General features: G+C 42.9%; 1 long non-coding RNA gene across 1 annotated transcript in view; it reads left to right on the plus strand.

Annotated features, from left to right (window-relative positions):
• Positions 1–2,594: 2,594 nt before the first annotated feature.
• The window catches only part of LOC137159548 (uncharacterized), a 46,171-nt gene continuing 36,410 nt past the window's right edge, over positions 2,595–12,355 (plus strand). The window contains exons 1-2 of the long non-coding RNA XR_010921651.1: positions 2,595–2,678; positions 7,575–7,748. This is a non-coding gene — a long non-coding RNA (uncharacterized lncRNA). The remainder of the gene's footprint in view (positions 2,679–7,574; positions 7,749–12,355) is intronic.

Raw genomic sequence — 12,355 nt, forward strand, 5'->3', positions numbered from 1 at the left:
TTTTTTTTTTTTTCGCCGGTGTCCTTGCTTACTAATTTCAGTCCCGTCCAATGTTAACCCTCTCTAAGATCTGCCCTCTCAGCTCTGCTCTGGTGACTTGGAAGGGTGCATGCCCTGGCTTTATAGCTGCCTTGAAAGGGGCTGAGCCTCTCTCCTCCCACTGGTGGTCCCAGAGTCCCCCGAAAACCCCGTGCGAAGCGGTTACGTGATTTCGTCCCAGAGAGAATTGAGGCAGCAGATTCATCCATCAAAAGAGGAAAGTCTGCAACTTTCCAAACTCTTCTCTGTGCCAAAGGCAACACGGTTCCCGGAGCAGCAGCAGCAAGAGGAGAAGAGCTTTTACCCTGGGGTCTGTGAGGCGTCTTAACAGGCTTTCGCCACTGGGAGACTTCAGCACATGGAAGTTTCTTTTGTGCTTTGAAAGAGACACGTTCTCACTTCCAAGTTCGCTGATTGCAGCAGAAGCTGCAATCTAGAGCCCCTCACCCCCCTCTGCCCGTAGGATGCTGCTGTCTGGGTGAATGGCTGACACAGCCTATGAAGAAGTACCTGCTTCTCACCTGCAGGGCCAGGGATGTCTCCAGCGCTCTGTCACCCTTACAAAGTATTATCTGTAATTAACACTGAAGCAACGAGATTAGTGGACCAAGAGATTGGGAGCCAGCCAGGACACCTGAGTTCTGACTTTAACTGGCTGTAACCTTAGGCAAGTCCCTTTTTCTCTGTGCCTGACTTTCTTCCTCTATAAAATGGGGCTGAAATGTTTGCGAAGGGCTTTGAGATCCCTAGAGGGAAGGAGTTACAGAGTATCCTGAATCTGAGACCAACATCTTAGTGAGACATCCCCGATGCCACATCTGCAGAAGTTGCCTGTAGGATACATTGTAAGTTAATGGTTTTCTTAAAGGCAGATACAGAAGGAGGAGGAGTCAGTCCAGGCAGTGTGATGAGGGAAAGTAGAAGTATTTTGTTATGTTCCTAGCTCTCCCAAAAGCTTGCTGTGTGATCGCTGGTAAATCATAAAGCTGCCCCATCTCTCAGTTTCCCTGGCTGTAAAAAATGTGGTTTAGTGTCTATGGATGAAAAGCCAGATACAAGAGCTAAGTATTGCTAACACTTACCATTCAGTGTTGAATTATGGATACAATTGTGCCTACACAAAATAGTCAGACCAGGAGGTATAAAGAGGCAAATAAAATCAAAATAAAGTACAAGATAAAAGCATGAATACTTCTCTCATGCCCCAGGTGGCTGTCAGAATTCATTCCCTTACCAGGTGTGTTTCCTTAGAGGTGTGTGAGTTATAACCATATGATATCTGTTATATCTGGTTCACCTTGGTCTGTGAAGTGTGTCTGAGGATGTCCTTAGCAAGGTGGAGGTGAGAAATCAGAAATATTGGCACTGTGTATTGGGGAAAGAGCAGCTGTGAGATGAGTACTGGTGGGGAGGGTCAGTCTAGTCACCCCCACAGCATTCTGTGGTGTATGATTCAAAAGATCAAGTAGATTTTATTGTCAAATGCTGTGGTGATAATACTGCTACTTAGCATGTATCTAGTGCTTCACATCTTCAAAGGGCTTCACAGCCATTGCCTACTGAATCCTCATAATACCCAGAGAGAGAGAGAGAGAAGTAGGTGAAATCGCTTACTTTCAGCTCCAGCGGTTAGACTTTTGTTTATAATTGCATAGGCAAACTGAGCAGTTCTGTTGCCCAGCCCCTGTTATAGGTGTGCTTTCAGTACATGCTTTAATCACTTAGTTTAGAAAAAGAAATTGGCTTGATCAGACCTGGGCTCACCTGCAGAGCTGATCAAAAAGCTTAAAGTTAGCCCTTTAGAGCCCAGCTAGTCTCAAGGAATTTGTCAGCTGAGAACTTGCTTTGTTATGGCAAAGAAGAGGGAAAGTTTCTGGATGTCTGGGGACAGGTCTTCCCTCACCTGCTCCTTCACAGTGACCCACCTCTCTGTGCTGCTATTTCTACACACTTCCCTTGGTCTACTAGTGAGTAAGAGATAGGCCACATGAGGCCAAGAATAGAGGAGAATTAGCAAGGAAGGGCAACTGAAGGTGGAGCCAACAGCTAAAATATGCTAGGCCACTGGCCAGTTGGGGTGGGTCAGACAGCTTTTCTGGTGCACAGTGGGGGCGGAGACCTAGAAAACTATGCAGGGTGTGTGTCTATCTGTCTCATGTTTGCTAAATGTTATTAGCCCAGTCACATTGGCCCAGATCCACAAAGGTATTAAGATTCCTCAGATCCATGAAAGTGAGGAGTCTAAGTATCTTTGTGGGTCTGGGCTGTGGGGAATGTGAGCTTACTGCTAGGTTATAAGACAAAAGAAGAAGAGAAACATTTTCTAGATTAAAAAAAATTGTACTGATTTTGATCATTTAAAAGAAACTCTTACTAGACTAGAAAATGTTGTTTTGACTAGAGAACACAGACACAAGGAAAATCCCCGTGTGAATATATTTAGGGAATCTGTTACCTATCTTATTTTAAAAGTTAAACTGAGTTTCAGTTAAACTGGTGATTTTCCCTTGTTTTCAGGCTGCTTGCTCCTTCCTTTTGTACAGGAAAATGTTCATCATCTGACTGCTTTAGACCACCCATCTTCCTTCTGGAAGGACCAGGATTGTACCTCCTCAGCTAGGGGCCATCCTGGATGAGGGGTAAGTGTAAAAGGAGTTCTGATCCTGGCTCTGACGCTGACTGTAGCAGGGTGATGGTTTCTAGGAGCCTGCATAGAAATGAAGCCTTCTCAATTATGTCACCCCAACTCAGGTGCTATAAACAAGCCATGCAAATTATTGCTGAATCATTTTAACAGGTAGGTTCAGGTAGCTCTAGCCTGGATATAAATGAGGTTGGAGACCCTTTCTGAGACATAAGGAGCTAGGGTCTGGGATAGAAAGGCCTGCATGGAAATTACAGGAGGAGCCAAACATGGGCAGAAAATTTTGGCTAAAGCTTATGTTGTGATTTTAAATGTACCAATAAAGTTGAATGCCAGGAAGGAGGTAGGTTTGGATTGTGTGAAGAAGTGTGCATCTTCTGTGAAAGTGGAAGGCATTAAGTGCTAAGTATTAATATAATGTTGAAGTAAAAAGCTGCGAGGGCAGCTGTTGAGCCGTTGTAAATTGGTACAGATCCTGTCACTTGGATCCCAGTTTTTGAGGAGATACCATCATGGGTGAAACCAGCTTGCCTCTTGTATTTTCTGCACTGCCCCTTCCGAAAGTCAGGATGCTTTCTGGTTAATATTATCATCTTTATCGAAAGTGTTTCAAGTGACGGGAATATATTAATTTTTCAAAGGTGCTGATCGCTTGCAACTCCCATTGATTTCAGCCAGAGTTGCGGGGGCTCAGTCCCTCTAAAAGGTCAGGCCTTGAGATTCTAAAGTTAGAAACCTCAAAGTAGAGGCCACTTGGGCTTAAGCTGTCTCTGCCTCATCTTTTCCATCTGTAAAATGGAAATAATACCTACTCACCTTTGTAAAGCACTTTGATACCCGTGATTGAAAAGGACTCTTCTGATTATTTTATAAAAAGGAAAAAAAAATCCCCCTTAGAATTCTTCATAGATCCAAGATGCGGTCATTAGTACTTGTTCATATGTTCTGTTAATTACTAAGGACAGCCTTAGTTGCATACTAAGTAAATAGTTGCCTAATGTGCAACAGCTAATCGGACATAATTAGAATAATACAGGGACTTTGGTGGATAATCACCAACAGGACAGACCCAAATCGTTCTCCTCTATAAGCATAGTTTCTGTCCATCAGATCCCCTCAAATGTTGTCCTTGTTTCTGCTCAATGATGTACAGATTAAACATGTCCCTGAAATCTCTGCACTCTTTTCAGCTCCACCTTCTCTGTACTACCAAATAGTGAAAGAATCTGGGGCATACTGGGGGACTAAAGAAGCTCACAGAGCAGAAGCAGGGGTGCCATTTAAAAGGAAAAAATTACAGAGACAAAGGGCTGCTGAGCGAAATGAGTTGGTTGGAAAAAAAGAGAGGAGGATGTGATGGGGAGAGAGAGTATCAAATCCTTTCACCTAGCACGCATCTAGAGCTTCATCTATTTGTAGCTGGACAACCACATTGTTCTTTTAAAATGTTCTAAACAAGCTGGACTGTTTTTATCAAAGAGAAAACCCAGTGAAGTTAAATGTCCCAAATATTTAACACAATCCTAACATTTTATTAAAGCAGCCACATGCTCCAAGCCACGCATTAGCCTGGCATTTCTGGGTGCTGAAAGCACATAGACCCAAATCCTCAAAGGCATTTATGTGCCTAACTCCCACTGAAATTTATGGGAGTTAGTTGCCTAAATATCAGTCAGGATCTGGGCTTTAGCGACATAGCTCAGTACACTTTGGTCATGTCATTATCCCATCTACCTGTCCTATATTATTGTTTTCATGTGCTGTACTGCTTTCCCAAACACATTCTACAGACTAGATTGAGGCTTGGTGTCAAGTTCAGTGTCACTGGTTTCCATGCTAAAATGACCAGTGATAAGATTAAATACAAGAGTTACTTGCCACCTTATCATTCCTGCTTGAGAGAGAAGATCTTAGTGCAACAGTATTTAAGCACAATGATCTGTGGTGCTTTATTTGTTAGCTCAATAGACGGTGCTCGATTTAAAGTTGAGGAACACAGCCACATAAGCAGCAGCCTTCTAGCAGCTACTTGAGATCAACCCAAATATATATTTGGAAGGAAGGTTGCAGTTGGACATGAAGCTGAAAAGATATTTTATCTCGTCAGATAAAGTAATCATTCTTGAAGGTGGAGAGGCCTTGCATGCAATGCTCCAGTACTCAACCATATCTATATCCAGTCACAGCTTGTGCTATACACAAGTATGCACACAGTTGGTAGAAGTGCCATTACTCATAGACTTTCAAATGTGATTCATGTTACATTTGAATAGCTCTGAAAAAAACTGATTCCAATGTTAATGCCCTCTGAACACAAATTGTATGTCTCTGTATAATCTTTCAGTGTAGGATCTCAAAAACCATAAGTTAATAAAGACAAACATAAACAACTCTCCAAGTCAATTAATCAGAGTTATCTCACTCTAGACAAGGATACAGAAATGTTCACAAGCCCATTGCACTAATTTCTGACACTGGTGTTAGCACAACTAACTGTAGGATTTTTGGGGACCATTCAAAGTTAGTGTCGTGTTTAGCATTTGAAACCCAACCAATTCCAAGTTGTGAAGTTTGGGTCTAATCATCATAGGGTTGCTTCAGTCTGTGACAGTTGTGATACAATCAAATCACTTATTAATACAACATTAGGATAATGTGATGCTACATTGCAGAGTGCCAAATTGGGATTTTATAATTACCATGCAGAGTAGACTATCCTGTGCAAACTGATTGTTCTGCAGATTTTGTATTGCATAATAAAGCTTCCAGGACTGTGAAGGGACCAGGGGGTGCAGTGTGGTTCAAGACAGCCTGGGTATTAGAAGAGAAAGAAAACACAGGATTTGGTTTCCTGACAGATGCTAACTATCCTTCCAAAATGTGATACAGCAAAGTCAAATCATGAACACTTGCAAGAAATTGATGTGTACTGTACAAACATACTAAAATGGCTACACACAGAAGTCCTTCTGTATTTATGGGATGCTGAACTGACAGAAAAGTGTTGCTCATGCTCTCTGACTTTGTTGCTGTCCTAGATTTGCTGACATTAAAAGAACTGATACAGTAACATTTGAAAGCCAGATTTTACTAGCAGAGGGGAAAGTGATACACCATACCTAGTGTATTTGTCCAAGTTACTGCAGGCGCAGATGAAATAAATGTGGATGGAAAACAAATGATCCATCAACAGCTTCAGTGAGGGATCCATGATTAATGTTTGACCCATACCCTTTTTGGAAAAGGTTCAACCAAATAGTTAACAAAATAAAACAAGTTTGAGGTGATAAGTCTGTACACCATCTTTAAGTTTCGCAGTTATTGTTGGTGACCTATGATGCAGATCTGTGTAGGCCAGGTAAACAAAGCATCTATGCTTGGATGCTTGCCTGATTATGCCTCTCTTTGAGGATGACAAATTTCTTTGAGGTGTGCCTACGCATGGATAAAAGACCAAAGTGTACTGTAGGTTTTAAAAACCTGTTGTAAGCAGCAGAACAAAACTGATACCCAGTGGGCTACTGCCCAGTGGTTCTAGTCTTGGAATGTTCACAGAAATGGAAACTGCGTAGACTTTGGATGCCTTTGGCCAAAAACATATTGTCATTGCATTTGATGGAGCAAATAATTTGAATGCCCAAGAGAGAGTGGTGGTGACCAGCAGAATTCCAGGCAATGTATATTATTTAGTTCTGGCAGCTTTCACACAGCCTTCATATTTGCATCTGTGTTTTGGAAGTCAGAGGCCGTGTTTCACATGTTCTGATGGTGTAGTAATAAAGTTACAACTGTCACCACTTCCATCATAAATCAAGGGACTTTAAATTATTTGAATGCAAGTTTTGCGCTCAGCACACCATGTCCAAAGTGTCAGTCTATAAGCAAGTTTGGGGGGGAACTTTTCAAGGAAAAATAGAATTCATTTGATTGTATTATGAGTGCCAAACAATAGCACTTTATTAGATTAAGACACATTTTTGTGCTCCTATAACTCAAAACCAGCTTTGTTTTCTAGCATACAATGTTGCATGCATTTAGTCTGTAATGACTTTTGGTATTTATTTTAATTGAAAACACTGCAGTTACTAACATTTGAAAATGTCCTCTTGCACATGTGTGATTGCTTTGAGCAGCTTTTCAGTAACCCTATCTAGATGCCTTAGGTGAGATCATTCAGGACAAAAAACAGTCTGATGCTGGGTGCTAAATTTCTTAAAGGACCCACCTTTTAACTAATTTTAAATAATAAACTAATTTAATGATTTATTTGTTAACTCTCAGAAAATTCAGTCAGTACTCAAAGAGGAAGTGCTGTAAATTATTTAATTAGTTAGTAATTTAACTGTAATTTAATTAATTAGTTAGTTAGTTAATGTGGGGATATGGGGAAGTTACAGTATCCCTGCTTTTATTGCAAAACTCAACTCAGCCTTATCTATGGAGCTGTAAACAGTGCTTCCCTATTAATATTCAATTACTTGTTTGATATTCAATAAAGGGTTATAGGATCAGTGAGTCAGGTGGATACCATAAATACAATGATCAATAAGCACTTATCCTGTAGACCAGAATGACCCCTTGTTTCTTAACCTTCAGGGAAATATGTCTCTTAAAATATATATAAATATATTGTTTATGATGGTATGTTAATGCTGAACTATATCACCTGCTACCTGAAGAGTTAAGCCCATATTGCTTTAATTAATTAAGCCTTAACCACACTCATGTGGAGTAGATATTGTTAGAGCAATCACTTTATCACTGCAGTTTGCCTCTGTGACTTCGCCTTGACTTCTCTTTTTTTTTCCTAAAGAGTCACTGAAAATCAATTTTTGCTCCATCCACTCTGCAGAAGCTAAATAAACGCTACCACTTTCTCCATCCTCAACAGGAGAGTACCCAGAAGTCAGGGTGAATGGGGAGCAGCATTCTCTGCTGTTCTTCTCTTTTGCTGCCTTGTGGTGGCGTGGTGGCAGAGGCAGTATCAGTCAGTGAGTTTGTCCTTTCAATCTGCTGCTGTGCCTGGGGACTGTTATGACTGCTTTGTTGCTGCTAAATACACCAGGTAAGTGGGGATAACACACATCTCCTGTGCACATCACCTTTGAACTACTGATATTCCAGTGGAACAGCCTCTCTTTGACAACAGAACTTGTGGTGTTCTAATGGACTGCTGTGTTTTGTTGGTGTGTATTGGGCTATACTATGTTTTGGAGGCTAGGGGAGGTAGTTCTCTATAGAGGTATCACCAGCGTTAGGGGAAAAATGTGTTTATATGTATGTGTATAAATATGTTTATAATTAGACATAGTTTTCTTTCTGGGGGAAGGGGCTGGTCAGAGGATTGCTGCTATAGAGCGATTCCAGGGCTGGTCTGATGGTACCAACTGTCTTTTGTGAACAATTTGATATAGTAGAATACACATATAGTTAACCTGGATATAGTCAAACTCTTTATAGTGAAGTAGAAAGTCCCGAATTGTTTCATTACTTCAAAGTATGAAAATGGAGTTCTGGTAATAGTGAATTTCTACTCAGGGAGAAGTTGCTCAGAGTGTGGGGAAGTACTTAGCTGTCTGTTGGTTTTGCTATGGATGAACCATTTAGAGAGACAAGGTGAGTGAGGTAAAATCTTTTATTGGACCAACTTCTGTTGGTGAGAGAGACATGCTTGTGAGCTTACATAGACATCTGGGAAACTAACTCAAGGTGTTACTATTAAATACAAGGTCTGAACAGATTGTTTAGCATAAGTAGTTAACATGTATTTCAAGAGACCATTCACCTTGTCTCTCTAATATTCCGGGACCAACAGGGCTACAGCGATACTGCATATGGACCATTTGTCAAGTACCTTATTTAAACAGTTCTTCTAAGCAGTAGGCAGTATTGTGCGGGTGAACGGGGGAGGAGAATTTAGCCAGTCACTAAAATCAAAGGCATGAAAAGCTCTGAGGTCTTTAGCCATGTGCTCACCATTATTATTTGGATACATGGGGACATGCTATAGTCATAGTGATGCAGAGACCCCTTGGAAAGGGCCCCTGTTCTTTGCAAACAGCTCTCACCTTGGCCCTGACAAACTCACTACACCAAAACCAGGTTATTTATCCATAAAGAGTAACATGAAAGCTCATCACTTGTCAAGATTCATAATCATTGTGAGATGTATGTATAAGTAATATTTACAGAAAAATGTATTTATATTGAAAATATGCTTTATGGACTTGACATAGAAATTGACTGCGGATAATGTGTATTAGGCTTTGTCTACACTAGAGAGTATTGTCAATGCAGGATACAGAGATCATCAAAAAGCTGTTTAATTACAACGCTTGTGCCTGTCCACACAGTACTCATTGTGTCACCGAAGCATGTCCATACTTAGTGCTTTAGCATTGACGGTGAGAGCAGTGCACTGTGGTCAGCTATCCCACTGTGCAGCTCAACACATTGTGCTGCTAGGAGTTGTGAGAAGGTAGCGAGGATCACAGTGCATCACTGGTGCGGGCTCAACGTCCCATGATGCAGTGATTTCTGTCCCATCATTCCATGGGTTTCTGTGTTTCGCGGCATTTTTCAATGGCTCCAGTTTCCTGTGTGCCCTCCATCTCCGTATGAAAGGATGGATCCTGCACTGCTCTCCACTGTTATCAGTGTTCTGAATATATCGCGGCTGCTCGTGCACTATATCATGAGCTCCCAATCGGAACAGGAATCCGAGGCGCCTGACCTGCTGTGTGCCATGCAAACAGACAATGCTGAATTACTGTTTGCATTCATGGAGCATCTGCACACAGTGCACTTAAACAAGCACTGAGTGGTGGGCTCGCATCGTTGTGCAGGTCTGGTAGGAGGAGCAGCGGCTGCAGAACTTTCAAATGTGCAAAGCCATCGTCATGGAACCCTGTGCGGAGCTCGCCCCTGCCCTGCGGTGCAAAGGCACCAGAATGAGAGCTGCCCTCTCAGTGGGGAAGCCCATGGTGATCGCTATGTGGAAGCTGGCAACTCCAGACTGCTACTGGTCAGTCGCTAATCAGTTTGGAGTTGGGAAGTCCACTGTTGGCGCTGTGTTATCGCAAGTGTGCAGGACCATTAATCGCATTCTGCTACGAAGGACTGTGAGTCTGGGAAATGTGCATGAAATAGTGGATGGCTTCATAACAGTGGGATTCCCTAACTGCGATGGGGCGATAGATGGCACGCATATCCCGATTTTGGGCCCGGACCATCTTGTGACGAAGTACATCAATAGAAAGGGGTGCTTCTCTATGGTATTTCAGGGGCTTGTGGATCATGGTGGGCGTTTCACTGACATCAACATGGGTTGGTCAGAGAAGGTGCCTGGTGCAGGCATCTTCAGGAACACTGACCTGAACAGAAAGCTGCGAGCAAGGACTTTCTTTCCAGACCAGAATATTCCAGTGGGGAATATTGAAATGCCCAGAGTGATCCTGGGAGACCCAGCCTACTCCTTAATGCCATGGTTCATGAAGCCTTATACGGGCAACTTGGATAGCAGCAAGGAGCACTTCAATAACAGGCTGAGCAGGTGCCAAATGACTGTTGAATGTGCGTTTGGCAGATTAAAAACTTACTGGTGATGCCTTTATGGCAGGTTAGACCTAAATGAGGAAAATATTTTCATGGTTATAGCTGCCTGCTGTGAGCTTCATAATATTTGTGAAGCTAAGGGTGAAAAGTTTCCCCTTGGGTGGAGCGCAGAGGCAGACTGCTTTGCGGCTGGCTGTGAACAACCAGATCACAGAGATATTAGAGGGTCATCCGAATCAGGGAGACCTTGAGGAGCCATTTTGACAATGAGCAACAATAAGGTGTCTTTGCCACCCAAAACCATTTGAAGGTAAAAAAGGACCATTACAGGGGTTTGCCTTGCTGTGGATAGAAACCAAAGACCAAACAGAAGAGGGAGAGGTCCTCGGAATCCATTCACTGAGGAAATCCTGTGTAGAGTTGGGGGTGTTTTCATGAATGTTTGGATCTTGGTTCTAGGGAAAGTAGGCAGCTGTGCAGCAGGCTGAACTATTAGATAGGAAAGATAACTACTGGTAGGTATAGACCCAAATTTGTGTCTTATGACTTTGTTTTGTATTGTTAACATTTGTTTCTGTCACTTCCCTTGTTTCTAGTTCAGCCTTTACCCTTTCTTAAATAAACCTATTTTTGTTTTATTATAAGTGCTTGCAAGTGCTGTGTGGTTTACTGGAGCAGTGGTTTACAGTAAAATTGGTAAACGGGTACACTGCATCTTTGGGGGCAGAGGATCTGGGATTTCTGTGAACAGCCAGTGTCGGGCTGGTTATCACAGGGAATGACTCACAGGGATTTGGGGATTGGGGTGTACCTATTGTTAAACTGCTGGGCAAAGAGAGCTGGCCTAGCCCAGAGGAGAGCACGTGAATGGCTGAAAGGCTGGTGGTGTTAGGGACTGACACCCATCATCCCAGGAAAGACTCCCTTTCACTGGAGAGGAGAGTCCTGGGTTCCTGGAGAACCATCACAGTCATCTCTAGGGCAACTCCACTGTACTTAATAGAGATACAGCTGTGATGATTTTGGGCTATGAGGTATACATCCACAGGCAGAATATTTTCTACGTCCATTGTCCTTAGTTAAAATTGTTCTCCAAGTACATGTTGGAAAAATCCGTTTCTATGGGCTAAATCCTGTAGTGGTCCTTAGAACCCTCATTGACTTAGCTGAATGGTCTAATGCAGGGTTTCTCAAATTGGGATGTTTCAAAGAGTTGCGTGGCAGCTCCTGTGGCTCCTGTTCCATGGGGCTGGCTGGGCTTGCCTCCCTGCTCCAGGCACTGCAACCTCAGGTTTGGCCCAGCCATTATGATGATGGGAGGCCAGGTAGGCCAAATATGAATGAGTGGCGTTACAACTCCATGAGCAGGTCAGAACTCCACTCTCACAAATTTGGTTCAGTCAGGGAGGCGGGGCCAAACCTGCGCAGTGCTGTGACCCTGGAGGTTGCAACATCCAGAGCGGAGAGCCAAGCCCAGCCAGCCCCACAGCACAGGCCTGCAGGAGCTGGCACTGTGGGGTGAATGCTAGGCAGAACCCAACTCCCCCCAGGGGGCAGGATCTGACTGAAACCACTGCAGGCTTCTGCCCCAAACTATTTACTGAGTTGTGACAGGCCATAAACATTTACAAATGGGTCCTGAGCCCAAAAGGTTAAGAACCCCTGTTCCCATGTATTTAGACATGCAGATTTGGCTGTGCATTTGCTATTATGTCTCCCAAGTGGATTCTAAGCATTTGGAAGGCTGAGGTACTTACTGAACTTGTCGAAGACGAAGACCCTGTCTTGATGCGTCACTGCTCTAGGAAGGAGTTAGACATGTAAACGGGTTGATGTCGTCATTTCTGATGTTGAAGAGGAGTCCAGAAAGACATGTGAATGTTCCAAGCAACAGAGTTTGGGATGTTGGTGTTTGGTGGTTCAGATGTATGTTCCATGTCAACCTGTTACCAAACATTGGACAAAGCACATCACGCACCTTGCTGCATATCTCTGTCCACAGCATTGCGCAACAAGAGAGCTAAGTCAATATGACTGTTCTCTCTTAGCAGCCAGTGATAATTTTTGGAGGGGTGTGAGTAAAGCCCTCTTATCCAACACATGCACCCCCATCACTAT

This window comes from Emydura macquarii, unplaced genomic scaffold (genome assembly GCF_026122565.2).
Source record: "Emydura macquarii macquarii isolate MOO-44397 ecotype Brisbane River unplaced genomic scaffold, CSIRO-AGI_Emac_v2 contig_1876, whole genome shotgun sequence".
NCBI lineage: Eukaryota > Metazoa > Chordata > Testudines > Chelidae > Emydura > Emydura macquarii.